Source organism: Bos mutus, chromosome 19, assembly GCF_027580195.1.
Source record: "Bos mutus isolate GX-2022 chromosome 19, NWIPB_WYAK_1.1, whole genome shotgun sequence".
Classification (NCBI taxonomy): domain Eukaryota; kingdom Metazoa; phylum Chordata; class Mammalia; order Artiodactyla; family Bovidae; genus Bos; species Bos mutus.
In genome coordinates this window covers 58172213-58188443 of record NC_091635.1, presented here as the reverse complement: position 1 = coordinate 58188443, position 16231 = coordinate 58172213, and positions in this window count along the sequence as shown.

The window sequence follows — 16231 nt, the reverse complement described above, 5'->3', positions numbered from 1 at the left end:
GTTTTGGATTTCTTTTGTTTTTGTTTGTTTGTTTCCACATGGTACTTCTTGTAGAATCTAACTTGCCCAACCAGGGATAAAATCTGGGCCTTTGGCAGTGAAAGTACAAAGCCCTAACCAGCTAATCACCAGGGAATTCCCAGTGCATATAGTATTTGGATCACCTTTCAATTAAGAACTAAAAATATCTGCATCACAGAATTCCTTTTATTCAAATTGAAGTTAGTTTATATAAAAAAAATCTCTGTTGAAAAAAAATTACCTGTTAATCAAAAATATAAAATGCATGCTGCTTGTCTATTCCATGAGAGCATTCTATTTAAAGAGCTCCTCAGTAATATCACATATTATTCTTGTTATTTTATTATTAATTATCTACCTATCTAGATACTCTTAGCCTTAACCTTCAAACCACTTACAAAGCCATTAATTAATGTACCAGTGACCATTTTATGTATCACCACTGAAAGATTTTGTCCTTTATCATTATCAATATAAGTAAAGATTATTCATTAATTCAGTCACTTTACAAACTCTTTACAATGAAGCTGAACACTGTGAGGAATATTGAGGTTAAGAACAAAGTCTCAGTTCTCTAGGACTTTGCACTCATAAATCAATAATTTCCAGGAAAGGATTTGTAATTGAGATTTTTGAGCAAAAATATTCACATTTCTGTTTATATACTTATTTCATCATAGTAAATGTCTATTTTTTATATATTTTATATAGTGCAAACGAGTATATGGACAGTTGTACATGAATATTTTTTCAGAAATAAAAATGTTCATATATTAGAAAAATTTAAAAATTATAATGATGCAAACACATGATATAACTGCTTGGGATCATAGTATAAAGAAGTCTAATTACCTATGAAAAATATGATTACATAAACACATAAAATAGGGAGTGATAGAGAAGAAGATAAGTCTCCTAAGCCTGGAAGTTTAGAGAACACTAGCTCCTGGTGATCATGCTTATGGTTTATGAAAAATGAATTGTCTGCCTTCAGAGTAAAAGACTGGAAGAGATAAATGACATTTGTACATATTTAAGGCTGAGTCACATCTGAATAGCATGGAATTAAGGATTATGAATGAAAATGTTTGTATGATTGATATGAAGAGAGTATAGAAATCAGGTACATTGAAGAGTAAGCAGGAACTAGATCACTGAGAACTTTGTATGTCATGCTTAGGAGTAGATATTTGCATTCTGTGGGCAATTTAAAACTATTGGAATTTAAATAATGGGGAGATGTATTCAGATCTGAATTTTAGAAAATTTAAAATATTGAGATTTAATATTGATCTATTGTTATTGTGAGTTGGGCACAGAGCTGTATATTTCATATGCATTATATAATTAAATTTAATGTTCATTTTCTGTGAGATAGGGACTATTACTAGGCCTGTTTATAGAAGAATAAAGAATAAAGAAGATAGCTAACATGCCCAAAGCAGAGAACTAATATATGGTGGTCAGTTCAGTTCAGTTCAGTCACTCTGTCATGTCTGACTCTTTGTGACCCCATGGATTGCAGCATGCCAGGCCTCCCTGTCCATTACCAACTCCTGGAGTTCACTCAGACTCATATCCATCAAGTCGGTGATGTCATCCAGCCATAAATGGTGGTGGTAGGACTCAAAACTATGTTCTCTCAATTTTGCTAGTAAGGATAAGTACAGTGTAAGACTGGAGACTATTAATAAACAGCTATAAACACACCAAGAAGAGATGGTGAGAGTATAAGCTACTGTGCTAAGCTAGGAGTAGGCATTGAGATTAGGAACTGAAATCGGTTCAGCGAATACTTAAGAAGTGTCCCTTGTGTGTGTGTGTGTGTCTGTGTGTGTGTGTGCGCTTAGTTGTTCATGTTGTGTCTGACTCTTTATGACCCCATGGACTGTTCCTCCAGGCTCCTCAGTCCATGGGGCTTCTCCAGGAAAGAATACTGGAGTGAGTTGCCATGCCGTCCTCCAGGGGATCTTCCCAAATCAGGGATCGAACCCAGGTCTGCTGCATTGCAGGTGGATTCTTTACCATCTGAGGCACTGGGGAAGCCCAAGAATACTGGAGTGAGTAGTCTATCCTTTCTCTAGGGGAACTTCCCAACATAGGAATCGAACTGAGATCTCCTGCATCGCAGGAAGATTCTTTACCAGCTGAGGTACCTGGGAAACCTGTCCCTGGTGTGAACAGGTAGAATTCAGTGTGCCCACTGCATATACTGGCATCATAAGTATTGGATATATTCTCCATTATGACATTCAATGTTTGGCCACTCAAACAAAATCTGAGACTAATTTTCACGAAACTGGATGCATTTCTTGATAAACAGTAAGATTTCTTTATGAAATGATAAATTTTTTTCATATTAAAAAAGAAAAACAATTGAAAAAGTTAAAGTATTTTCTAATCATATGTTTTTTCCTAAATTCCAAGCAAAATTTATTACCAAGACTCCTTAGTAAACACACTTCTTCATACCCTGATCCCTATATTTTTTTAATTAAAAAATTAATAACATGTATCTTAGCAACCACAACTGGATTCAAGGCACTTGGGAAAGTCTTGGCAGAATTCAGAATCAAAATGCTCTAAGCTTAGAATGAATGCCAAGAAAGTATATGCTTCTTTGCTTATCAAATGCAGTAAAGAATTTGTATACATGAAAATATAAAGAAAAGCATTAAATAGAAGAAAAAGGGAAGAAGGAAGAAAGAAAAGAAAGGAGGAAGGAAAATTTGATAATGAATAGATGAATAATTGTTAAATTATGACAAACTTGAATGATCAAATTTAATCAAATATGAATTTAGGTATCTATCTAATGCCAGTAAATAGTTGGCTAACTTTTGGTCTTCGTATCACATTTATGGGAAGAAATTAATATGTATTTAATGATTACAGAACATAAAATGAAGACGACATTCAGTTAGTTCAGTCACTCAGTCATGTCTGACTCTTTGCAACCCCATGAACTGCAGCACGCCAGGCCTCTCTGTCCATCACTGACTCCCGGAGTTCACTCAAACTCAAGTCCATCGAGTCGGTGATGCCATCCAGCCATCTCATCCTCTGTTGTCCCCTTCTCCTCCTGCCCCTGATCCCTCCCAGCATCAGAGTCTTTTCCAATGAGTCAACTCTTCACATCAGGTGGCCCAAGTACTGGAGTTTCAGCTTCAGCATCATTCCTTCCAAACAACACCCAGGGCTGATCTCCTTCAGAATGGACTGGTTGGATCTCCTTGCAGTCCAAGGGACTCTCAAGAGTCTTATCCAACACCATAGTTCAAAAGCATCAATTCTTTGGCACTCAGCTTTCTTCACAGTCCAACTCTCACATCCATACATGACCACAGGAAAAACCATAGCCTTGACTAGACAGACCTTTGTTGGCAAAGTAATGTCTCTGCTTTTGAATATGCTATCTAGGTTGGTCATAACTTTCCTTCCAAGGAGTAAGCGTATTTTAATTTCAGGCCGCAGTCACCATCTGCAGTGATTTGGGGGCCCAAAAAAGTAAAGTCTGACACTGTTTCCACTGTTTCCCCATCTATTTCCCATGAAGTGATGGGACCGGATACCATGATCTTCGTTTTCTGAATGTTGAGCTTTAAGCCAACTTTTTCACTCTCCTCTTTCACTTTCTTCAAGAGGCTTTTTAGTTCCTCTTCACTTTCTGCCATAAGGGTGGTGTCATCTGCGTATCTGAGGTTATTGATATTTCTCCCGGCAATCTTGATTCCAGCTTGTGCTTTTTCCAGCTCAGCGTTTCTCATGATGTACTCTGCATATAAGTTAAATAAGCAGGGTGACAATATACAGTCTTGACATACTCCTTTTCCTATAGGGAACCAGTCTGTTGTTCCATGTCCAATTATAACTGTTGCTTCCTGACCTGCATATAGGTTTCTCAAGAGACAGGTCAGGTGGTCTGGTATTCCCATCTCTTTCACAATTTTCCACAGTTGCTTGTGATCCACACAGTCAAAGGCTTTGGCATAGTCAATAAAGCAGAAATAGATGTATTTCTGGAACTCTCTTGCTTTTTCCATGATCCAGCGGATGTTGGCAATTTGATCTCTAGTTCCTTTGCCTTTTCTAAAACCAGCTTGAACATCTGGAAGTTCACGGTTCACGTATTGCTGAAGCCTGGCTTGGAGAGTTTTGAGCATTACTTTACTAGCATGTGAGATGAGTGCAATTGTGCTGTAGTTTGAGCATTCTTTGGCATTGCCTTTCTTTGGGATTGGAATGAAGACTAGCCTTTTCCAGTCCTGTGGCCACTGCTGAGTTTTCCTAATTTGCTGGCATATTGAGTGCAGCACTTACACAGCATCATCTTTCAGGATTTGAAATAGCTCAACTGGAATTCCATCACCTCCACTAGCTTTGTTTGTAGTGATGCTTTCTAAGGCCCACTCGACTTCACATTCCAGGATGTCTGGCTCTAGGTGAGTGATCATGAAAGGGAAATGGCTCATTCATGTCTGACTCTTTGCTCTAGGTAAGTGATCATACCATCATGATTATCTTGGTCATGAAGATCTTTTTTGTACAGTTCTTCTAAGCATTAACAAAACTTATCAATGTCTACACAAATATTGGAGATACTGTCTACATAGTATTTCAAAGACAAAAGGATAAGAAGCACAGGGAATGTAGATTTTCCTATTGGGACTACATATTAATAGTCAAATGCCTCACTAGCAAAGTCATAAGAATGAAGTTAAAGCAGAACAGTTGAAAACAATATGCTTATTCTTGTTTCTATACATGAAGAAATTAGAGAACAACTCTAAGGGGAGACTTTAAATTTCCAATGGCTATAAGAAAACCAGAATCTCTTACTGTCCTAAAGGTGAAACAAGACAGATAATGCATACGGTTGTTGTTCAGCCACTCAGCTTTGTCCAACTCTTTGTGACCCCATGGACTGCAGCACACCAGGATTCCCTGTCCTTCACCATCTCCCTGAATTTGCTCAAACTCATGTCCACTGGTTCCGTGATACCATTCAACTACCTCATCCTTTATCATTCCCCCCTCCTCCTGCCTTCAATCTCTCCCAGCATCAGGCTCTTTTCTAGTGAGTAGTGTCTTCGCATCAGGTGGCCAAAATACAGGTGCTTCAGCTTCAGAATCAATCTTTCCAATGAATATTCAGGTTGTTTCCTTTAGGATGGACTGGTTGGATCTCCTTGAAGTCCAAGGGACTTTCAAGAATCTTCTCCAATACCACAGCTCGAAAGCATCAATCCTTCAGCACTCAGCCTTCTTTTTGGTCCAATTCTACATCCATACATGACTACTGGAAAAACCATAGCTTTGACTATAAGGACCTTGGTCAGCAATGTAATGTGTCTGCTTTTTAATATGCTATCTAGGTTTGTCATAGCTTTTCTTCTAAGGAGTGAGCATTTTTTAATTTGATGGCTGCAGTCACCATCTGCAGTGATTCTGGAGCCCAAGAAAACAAAGTCTGTCACTGTTTCCATTGTTTCCCCATCTATTTGCCATGAAATGACGGGACCAGAAGCCATGATCTTCATTTTTGAATGTTGAGTTTTAAGCCAGCTTTTTCACTCTCCTCTTTCACCTTCATTAAGAGGCTCTTTAGTTACTCTTAGCTTTCTGCCATAAAGGTGTCCTAAAGGTAAAACAAGACAGATAATGCATATGGTAGGAATTTCCTAAGATTTGGGATTGGCCCATGAAGTACAGAAAAGATTAAAGAGGTGAGATATTCTAGTGACTACTGCTGAGATAGAGTGCATGTATATTAATTTGCCTGATGAATCATAAACTTAGCAACTTATATGAATTATTTTAACTTATAGTAGAAAACATTTAAAGTATAGTAGATTTAAACCCGTAAGAATTACTTAATCTATTCATTTTGACTCACAACTTTGATCATTATGATTCTATGAGTCAGAGAAAATGAAATGACCCCAAATTTTTACAATCAATATGCTTCAGTAATTTTGAGAATGGATCTTAACAAAACATTAACTATTTAAGTTTAAGTAGCTGGCTCATATGAGGCACAGGGAAATGATTTTGAATCTTTAAAGGAGAGTCAGAGAATTTATCCTCAAGTTGGAGCACTTTGCTAATAAAGACATTTTATGTTCACTTTTTAGCTTGATTGCAGGAAATAAAAAGCAGGGTGTGAGTCTGAAAATATGACCCTAAGAGCATTTCAGGGGAACCACGCAGATGCACACATTTAGGATTTTTCCCCAGAAGGAAACACTAAGCAGGAGAGTAATACATATATGCATTTTTCCCCCTAGCAGAATGGTATCATTAATGTTACTCTGTTTTTGTAACAAAGAATAACACATTAAAAAAAAAAAAAAGGTAAACTGGAACAAAAATCCTTTTCTCCTGATTCCAAGTCAAGTACTCTTTTACTTTCCCCTTGTGTCATTCAGTTATATTGATTAAAAACAAGAAAAAAAAACTAACAATATAAGGTAATGAATTAACATAAAGATTTAGGAAATTTAATTAGGGGACAGAGCTTTAGATGATCAGAGAAATTTTATAGAGGAAAAGGAATTTGTGCTGGATCTCAAATAATGTAAATATTAGGGGAGAACCACTCTGCAGGAGGGAGACCAGCTTTGATAGTAGAATATTTCTACTCTATTTCATAGAATGCAGTAGAGGTCAAATTTCTAATCATTTTTCCCTTAATGATCCTGTAACAAAGATTTTAGTATCTCTCTCAGCCAGATATTTTTACCAAAATCTTGTATTTTTAAGCAAGAATGAATATTTCCAAGACACTTTCACATTATGTTAGGTTTTTTGATTAACACAAATTGCCCTGTGAGATATTGTTAACATTTTATGCATAAGAAAATTGAGGCTCGAACATTGTACCTGATTTATTCACAGTCATAGAGCTACTTAGTCATAAGGATGTGTTTGAATGTGAGCCTTATGTCTCCAGGCTTTGTGCTTTTCCATCATATCACATCTAGGACTTACCAAGCCTGACACGGAAACAGTTCTTTGTCAATGGAAAATTCTGAAAGAAGTTGCGCAGACATTTTGGAAACACTGCTACCACCTTTTCTCAATGAGATGATTGTAACTTTAATCTGGATTTAACTGTAAGAAATTCTAGTTCAACTGTCTCATAAATCTGTTTCCCTCATGGCTACTTATGTGCCCTTAGGCTTTCTGTTGGCAGAAATCTCAGAGATTAATGTTGCCAAGATGTCTGCAATGTCCCACATGCATTATATGGCTCTTATTTGCACCATCTAACTCTATCTACCTAGTCAAGGGTAAGGGAAGGATATGATCACTAAGTAAAAATAAATATAGATTACTGATAATGATATTAAAATTGCGTGATAGCAAAGACCACAGTAGAATGTTTTATTTTTCTGTGGAAACCAAGGCACCTATGTAGGGGAGAAAACATTTTCCTTTTCCTCTTCTAGATGCTTTGGCTGGTCTAATTATTAAATTGACATGAAATAGATTAATAACAGAAAAACAAATTTAACCTGTTCCTAGGGGAGCTCATGGAAATATGAGGGTCAGAGAAGTGAGCACACAAGATGTTTCCTGAGAGTAGGTTCTTGTCTTGTCACAGAAAGATTTCAGAGATGGGACATGTAGGTAAGAAACCACAGTGAGTATTTATTAAGTATAGTATATTCTCAGGGTTTCCCTGATGGCTCAGCTGTAAAGAATCTTCGAGCAATGCAGGAGCCATAGGAGACACAGTTTCGATCCCTGGGTCAGGAAGATCCCCTGGAGAAGGGCATAACAACCTACTCCAATATTCTTGCCTAGAGAATCCCATGGACAGTGAAGCCTGGCAGTTGACCATCCATAGGTTTGCCCAGAGTCAGACATGACTGAAGTGACTTACTATGCAAACAAACTCTCAAGGGGAGAGTGGGCAAAATCAGGTGAGTGGCTGTTGTGAGTTTCTTTGTCAAGCTGGTTACATGCGACATGAAAATGAATGGGTGGAATATTCATTGAGGAAGGAGGGTTTGGGGTAATATTTCCTGATTTTCATCCCAGCCTCACCTTTCTGAGGGGAGGAAGGACTTTTGAATGTCTTGATCAAAAGTGTTATGGCCATGTTGCATAATGGGAACTTCTTATCCACAAGGCTAATTTCATTGTAATGAGGGCATAATAAGCAAAAGTTATATTTCCACCCAGGAGATTCCATTTCCTGCATTTCTTTATTTACTTTCAGGACTCTCGTCACTCCAAAATATGTGATTTCCTATCATTGTGGAGGTGTGTGCTTTCCTTTGTCTGCTCAAACACCCATGTTGTTCACGAGAGGCATGGTTTCCTGCCATTGGCCCAGGTTCCCCTTTCTCTAATCATATTTAGTTATCTGCCTGCTCTAACACAGGAAGTTTTTACATCTTTTAGACAAAGAAACATAAAATTTGTGACCAATTGACAAGATAAAGAAGTGGGTTTTGGTTTAGTAAATTAGTGTAGAAGTAACAAAATTTGTTTATATGGTCTTCTCAGGCCTAAATTCTCTATCTCTGATTATAAAGAAGTCTCCATCTCCTGGTTGATAGGATACCTTTCATATAGGAGACTTAATTTCTGCATTCAGGGGAATAAAAGCAAGTGGGAGTGTGCCTCTTGCATTGTCTGCTTCTTAAGTAACTTTAATTCAAAATAATCAATATGTCAATCTGGCATTATTTGGGGGTGGCCTAAGAATTGATGCTTTTGAACTGTGGTGTTGGGAAAGCTCTTGAGAGTCACTTGGACAGCAATGAGATTAAACTCAGTTCAGTTCAGTTTAGCCAGTCAGTCATGTCCAACTCTTTGTGACCCCATGGACTGCAGCATGCCAGGCCTCCTTGTCCATCACCAACTCCCAGAGCTTACTCAAACTCATGTCCATCGAGTTGGTGATGCCATCCAACCATCTCATACTCTGTCATCCACTTTTCCTCCTGTCATCAATCTTTCCCAGCATCAGCGTCTTTTCAAATGAGTCAGATCTTTGCATTAGGTGGCCAATGTATTGGAGCTTCAGCTTCAGCATCAGTCTTTCCAATGAACACCAAGCACTGATCTTTAGGATGAACTGGTTGGATCTCCTTGCAGTCCAAGGGAATCTCAAGAGTCTTCTCCAACACCACAGTTCAAAAGCATCAGTTCTTTGGTGCTCAGCTTTCTTTATAGTCCAACTGTCATATCTTCTCACAGCATCGTCTGCTTTTGGCTGCAGATAGTATTTAACATGTGGTGGGTTGGGCCATTTAAGGGAGTTACTTAGTTTTCCTATGTATCTTCCATATATAAAAGAGGCATATATATTATTATAGTTGTGTTTGTTTTTCTCCTGATAATTTATGTCTAATTACAAGGGGGTGTCCTAGTCAAAAGCCAAACTAGTCAATTCTACAGGACTAAAAGGTGAAGCTGAAGCTTCACTGTTTTGTACATCTGATGCAAAGAGCTAACTCATTACAAAAGACTCTGATGCTGGGAAAGATTGAGGGCAGGAGGAGAAGGGGGCGACAGAGGATGAGATGGTTGGATGGCATCATTGACTCAGTGGATATGAGCTTGACTATCTCTGAGAGATAGTGAAGTACAGGTAAGCCTGGCATGCTGCAATTTATGGGGTCACAAAGAGTCAGACACAACTGAGTGACTGAACAATGTCCCAAACCCATTCCCAGCATGTCAGGACTTTATTTCTGTTGTGGGGGAGGAAAAAAAAAATTCTCTGCCCTTCTAGGATTTTCACTGAGACACCCCCTTGTAATTAGATATAAACTATCAGGAGAAAAACAAACAAACAAAAACTGTAATAGTATATATATGCCTATTTTATATATGGAAGATACATAGGAAAACTAAGTAACTCCCTTAAATTGCCCAACCCACCACATTTTAAATACCATCTGTAGCCAAAAGCAGAAGATGCTGGTGGGGCAAGGGGAACCAGTTATAGTAGATTATTAGAGGAAGCACAGTTAACAAGGGTAGGATTGTTATGAACATTTAGGTCATCACCTTCTCCATTGACAAGAAGATTTAGTCACTCTCCTTCCCCTGGGGTAGCCAGGAAGACACCCAAACAAATGGAGATTTTCCTTATAAATGTAAATGTAAATATCTCTTAGAAAAGAGTAAATTCTACTGGTTATCTCCTGTGTCTGATTTTGTTTGTTTGTTTGTTTCCTTAAAACATAACCAGCTCAAGATAAGCCTAGTGCCAAAGAAACATATTTTGGAGTGGCAAATTCTGCCCCCTTTCACTATACAAAATAAATATTACTATATTAATGGAACCCTGGTGGATTTTGAATTATACAAATTTAATTACTCTTTTAAGTGCTGTGACAGATATGCAGTCAGCATACTGAGTTCCCTTCAAGAAAGAACTCACTTCCCAGATCTGGGGATAGGAGTTTATCTGACAGCTTCCAGTTTGTAGCGACTTCCCTGGTGGCTCAGACAATAAAAGCATCTTCCTACAATGTGGGAGACCTGGGTTCAATCCCTAGGTTGGGAAGACCCCAGGAGAAGGAAATGGCAACCCACTCCAGTATTCTTGCCTGGAAAATCCCATGGACAGAGGAGCCTGGCAGGCTACAGTCCATGCGGTCGCAAAGAGTCAGACAGGACTGAGCGACCTCACTTCACTTCACTTCTGTGTTGGCCTCAGATTTCAAGATAAGGTCTCATTATTAGGGTGTCCTCTGGCCAATGACTAAGAGAGGTGGTGGTGAAATTGAGCAGGACCCTTTGGGGTCCTCTTGGGCACCAAAGCCTTCCTGTGACCCCTGTTTCTTGTTTATAGGAAGTAGATTTCTTTCAGCCTCCTTGAGCTTTCCTGAGTTCTAAAGGGAAGATTCAGTTGCTTATCAAGGAAAGGGGAATACAGAAGCAAGGGAGGAGCAGTCAATAAACTGTTGTGCAACCTTGGGGCATGTCCCTGGTTCCTACTCAAGGGATACACAAAACAATAGCTTTGAACTATTCTGCAGGAACTAAGCCCCCACTCTGGTGGAGGATGGTAACTTCAGGCTGAAGACAAGATTCCTGGGTCACTGCTCTGTTGCTATTACTCTGCCTTCTGCACCATAGGCCAATAAGTCTGGGAGATGAGATATTGAGCCAACGAAAACTACTTTATTTGGAAAGTCAGCTGACTGAGAAGATGACAGACTAATGTCTCAAAGTAGCCATCTTGTCAGGGTTTGGAAACCAAGTAATTTTACAGAGCCAGAGAGAGGAGCAATGAGGAACTAACTAAAGGCAGAATAGAGAGGGAGAAGCAATGGGGAAATAAAGTGAAAGTCTTGAGTCTTACAAAACACCTCTCAGAAAGGCCAGCCTTTGGAAGGGGTTCTGTTAATCCTTTCTATTCACAGGTGGGCAGGATCAGATTATCTCTCAATGAGTTGAACAAAGACACTTTACAGTCTGGCAGAGGGGTAGGGTCCTCTAAGGCAGGCTATTATGAACAATTATAATAATAATTAAAAAGCAATGAAAGGCAAGTAAAAGAAACAGTTTTCAACATGGAATCAGCATTGGCTTCTTCTCTGCAAAATTATCTCACTAGCAACTGATCAGAAGAAAGCCACACACTCTGCCACCATAACCTCAAGTTTTACCTATGAAAAATTTCCCCCAAAAACCATCAGGGAGTTTGCAGGGGAGGTTGAGCATACATCACCCATTCTCCTTGCTTGGCTTTGCAGTAAAACTGTCTCTGTTCCAAACTCTGATGTTTCAGTTTGTTTGGCCTCACTGTACTTCAGACACACAAACTTGTGTTCAGTAACAGTGACAGGCTAGGGTCTGCTCTAAAGAAAACATCCCCTCACTAATGACTGAGCTAAGTTGTGGTACAAGGGCCTTGACATTTTCTCTCAGTGTGAGACTTTTCTACCAGGTGTGAATGAAAATATTGCCTGTGTCAACTTGAAAAAAAAAAAAGTCATGACCTAAAAGTTGAGAGTTATGTTTTATTTGGTGGGAATTTTTAGGAGTTTTAGGCATTAGGGAATATTAACCCAGGGAGACAGCATCCCAAGTGACTATGAGAGAACTGAGGAGGCAGGGGGAGGAGTTAGGTTATATAGAAGTTTGCAACAAGGGGCAGATAGTATAAACATCAAAGGATGACTGTTAATTAAGGAAAGCCAGATAGTCAAATTAAGGAATTTGGCACCTTTCTATGTACAGGAAGATGCAGAGCCTGGGTTTACTGAAACCGCTCCTTTCGTGTGCATCTCAGCTATCTAGGGCCAGTGTCCTGTGTCTTTTCCCATTCCTCCAGCTCCTCAGTGCTCTCTGTAGGAAGCAGCAGCAGCTGAAGGGCTGCCAGAGAGCAGACAATGTTCCTCCTGGGCACCCTCCATGCTCAGAAATTCATCCCTGGAGGGGCAGAACCCCTGATGGCTGTGACAGCCTTGTTTACTGACATGAACGGAAGTATTCCATTTCTCACCTGCCATATTGGTAAGCAAAGGATACTGCAGTCATCAAGCCACTACAGCCATTCCAAATGATGAACCCTGAGGGAACTCAGGTTGGAGACAAACGGGCCATCCACTGCCAAGCCCTCAGCCTCTGCAGCCACCCCCAGTGTTGCACCCTGAGAGGGACTCAGGATAGGAAAAGCTCAGGATACTGGCCCTAGATCGCTGAGGAACGTATCAAATAAAACTGACCGAGACGCTGTGGGCTCCTGGGCCTGGAAGTCTTTCCTGTCCCCTGCTTCTCGACTGCAGTTTCCAAGACCTTCCCTGAGTTCCAAAGGGCACATTCAAAGAGCTGCTAACCTGGGACATGAGTTTGAGCAAACTCTGGGACGTGGTGAAGGACAGGCAAGCCTGCGCACTGCAGTCCATGACACAGTCTCGCTGCAGTCGAGACACAGCGTGAACAAAGACAAGGGAGGAAACACCAGGAAGCAACCGCGCGGCTTTGGGGCATAGTCCTGTTTCCACCGTGAGGGGTATACACAGCAATGTCTTTAGGCTTTTTAAGAGGTCAGCATTCTTCATACCAGAGAATGACCACCTGAGGCAATGCTAAAGAAACCAGAGAAGCTCATCAAGATTCAGTTCAGTTCAGTTCAGTCGCTCAGTTGTGTCCGACTCTTCGCGACTCCGTGAATCGCAGCAGGCCAGGCCTCCCTGTCCATCACCAACTCCCGAAGTTCACTCAGACTCACGTCCATTGAGTCAGTGATGCCATCCAGTCATCTCATCCTCTGTCGTCCCCTTCTCCTCCTGCCCCCAATCCCTCCCAGCATCAGAGTCTTTTCCAATGAGTCAACTCTTCGCATGAGGTAGCCAAAGTACTGGAGTTTCAGCTTCAGCATCATTCCTTCCAAAGAAATCCCAGGGCTGATCTCCTTCAGAATGGACTGGTTGAATCTCCTTGCAGTCCAAGGGACTCTCAAGAGTCTTCTCCAACACCACAGTTCAAAAGCATCAATTCTTCGGTGCTCAGCCTTCTTCACAGTCCAACTCTCACATCCATACATGACCACAGGAAAAACCATAGCCTTGACTAGACGGACCTTTGTTGGCGAAGTAATGTCTCTGCTTTTGAATATGCTACCTAGGTTGGACATAACTTTCCTTCCAAGGAGTAAGTGTCTTTTAATTTCATGGCTGCAGTCACCATCTGCAGTGATTTTGGAGCCCAAAAAAGTAAAGTCTGACACTGTTTCCACTGTTTCCCCATCTGTTTCCCATGAAGTGCTGGGACCGGATGCCATGATCTTCGTTTTCTGAATGTTGAGCTTTAAGCCAACTTTTTCACTCTCTACTTTCACCTTCATCAAGAGGCTTTTTAGTTCCTCTGCACTTTCTGCCATAAGGGTGGTGTCATCTGCATATCTGAGATTATTGATATTTCTCCCAGCAATTTTGATTCCAGCTTGTGTTTCTTCCAGTCCAGCGTTTCTCATGATGTACTCTGCATATAAGTTAAACAAGCAGGGTGATAATATACAGCCTTGACAAACTCCTTTTCCTATTTGGAACCAGTCTGCTGTTCCATGTCCAGTTCTAACTGTTGCTTTATCAGGATTACCTGAGACCAAATTAGAGGAGTGGAGGCCCTGCACACATGCTAATCTTACCAGCAAACCCATCCCTGAATTGTTGCCATAAAACTCCACACCAAACTTCCCTTGTTTGGACACATAGTTTTCAAAAGCAGGAGCCAGCCGGGCAAAGCAATAAAGCTATTCTTTTCTATTTTACACCAAAATCTGTCTCTGAGAGTCAATTCAGCACCAGTGTACAGAGGCTGAGCTTTTGACATCAAAAGGAATTATTTCAATGAGCTCAGACTTTTTCATCTTCCCATATACAGATAAACACTAAATACCTTGAGATAATCTGTTTTGTTTGTTTGTTTTTAAACTAACAGTAATCTTTTGGTGCTCTAATTACTTCATATTTGTTGAAAAAAAAATCTTATGTATCTTTTCTCCTTTCTTACTTCTCAGGGCTATCTGACAGACTGCTTCCAGAGCTTTAAGTCCTCAGTTTTGTCCACTAATTAAAAATAATCCTCAAGTTTTAGGTTATGCATTATTTTCAGTCAACACAGGTAGTGAGTGATCCAGAGCTTCCAATGGCCTGGCAGAGATTTGGTGGATCTGCTTTGCTATATGACAAGTCCCCTGCCCCATCCAGACATTTTTCACTTCTTTTTGCTGGTGTAATTCTCCATTAAACGTCAAATGCAATATCTTAACAAATTTGTATAAGAAATGATTAAAAATCCTAATCAGAGTAAAGGCTGAGATTTTGCAAAGGTAAAATGTCATCCTCTATGAAATCTCTGACATCTTTAGTCACAGCTACTCAAGTTCCTGAGTTTTGCACATTGCTCATTCTAAATTACAGCACAGTGCATATATAATTATTTGGTGTGATTACCCTCTCTAAATGCACCAAATGAAATAATGTTATCATTTCCACTTATAGCTCTGTGTAATTTACTAGTTGTATCTATATATGCAAAGATGGGCTTGATAAAGGATGCAAATGGTATGGACCTAACAGAAGCAGAAGATATTAAGAAGAGGTGGCAAGAATACACAGATGAACTGTACAAAAAAGATCTTCATGACCCAGATAATCATGATGGTGTGATCACTGACCTAGAGCCAGACATCCTGGAATGTGAAGTCAAGTTGGCCTTAGAAAGCATCACTATGAACAAAGCTAGTGGAGGTGATGGAATTCCAGTTGAGCTATTTCAAATCCTGAAATATGATGCTGTGAAAGAGCTGCACTCAATATGCCAGCAAAATTGGAAAACTCAGCAGTGGCCACAGGACTGGAAAAGGTCAGTTTTCATTCCAATCCCAAAGAAAAGCAATGCCAAAGAATGCTCAAACTACCACACAATTGCACTTATCTCACATGCTAGTAAAGTAATGCTCAAAATTCTCCAAGCCAGGCTTCAGCAATACGTGAACCGTGAACTTCCAGATGTTCAAGCTGGTTTTAGAAAAGGCAGAGGAATCACACATCAAATTGACAATATCCACTGGATCATGGAAAAAGCAAGAGAGTTCCAGAAAAACATCTGTTTCTGCTTTATTGACTATGCCAAAGCCTTTGACTGTGTGGATCACAGTAAACTGTGGAAAATTCTGAAAGAGATGGGAATACCAGACCACCTGACCTGCCTCTTGAGAAACCTATATGCAGATTAGGAAGCAACAGTTAGAACTGGACATAGAGCAACAGACTGGTTCCAAATAGGAAAAGGAGTACATCAAGGCTGTATATTATCACCCTACTTATTTAACTTCTATGCAGAGTACATCATGAAAAATGCTGAACTGGAAGAAACACAAGCTGGAATCAAGATTGCTGGGAGAAATATCAATAACCTCGGATATGCAGAGATTATGGAAGTAGTCCATGGAAATTGATGTATTTCCTATCTTTTCTTACATTATTTGTAGCTCTACTAAGGATTTTCTAAATCCAGCAGAGAGAGACTGCTTACAATTCTCAGGCATTTTATCCACCTTTAATGGCTGATCTCTTACAATCTGCTGTTCTAAAATGACAAAATTTCCTTGTGATAATGCTCCTTTCTAAAGATCAGTTCAGTTCAGTTGCTTGGTCATGTCCGACTCTTTGCAACCCCATGAATCGCACCACTCCAGGCCTCCCTGTCCATTACCACCCTTATGGCA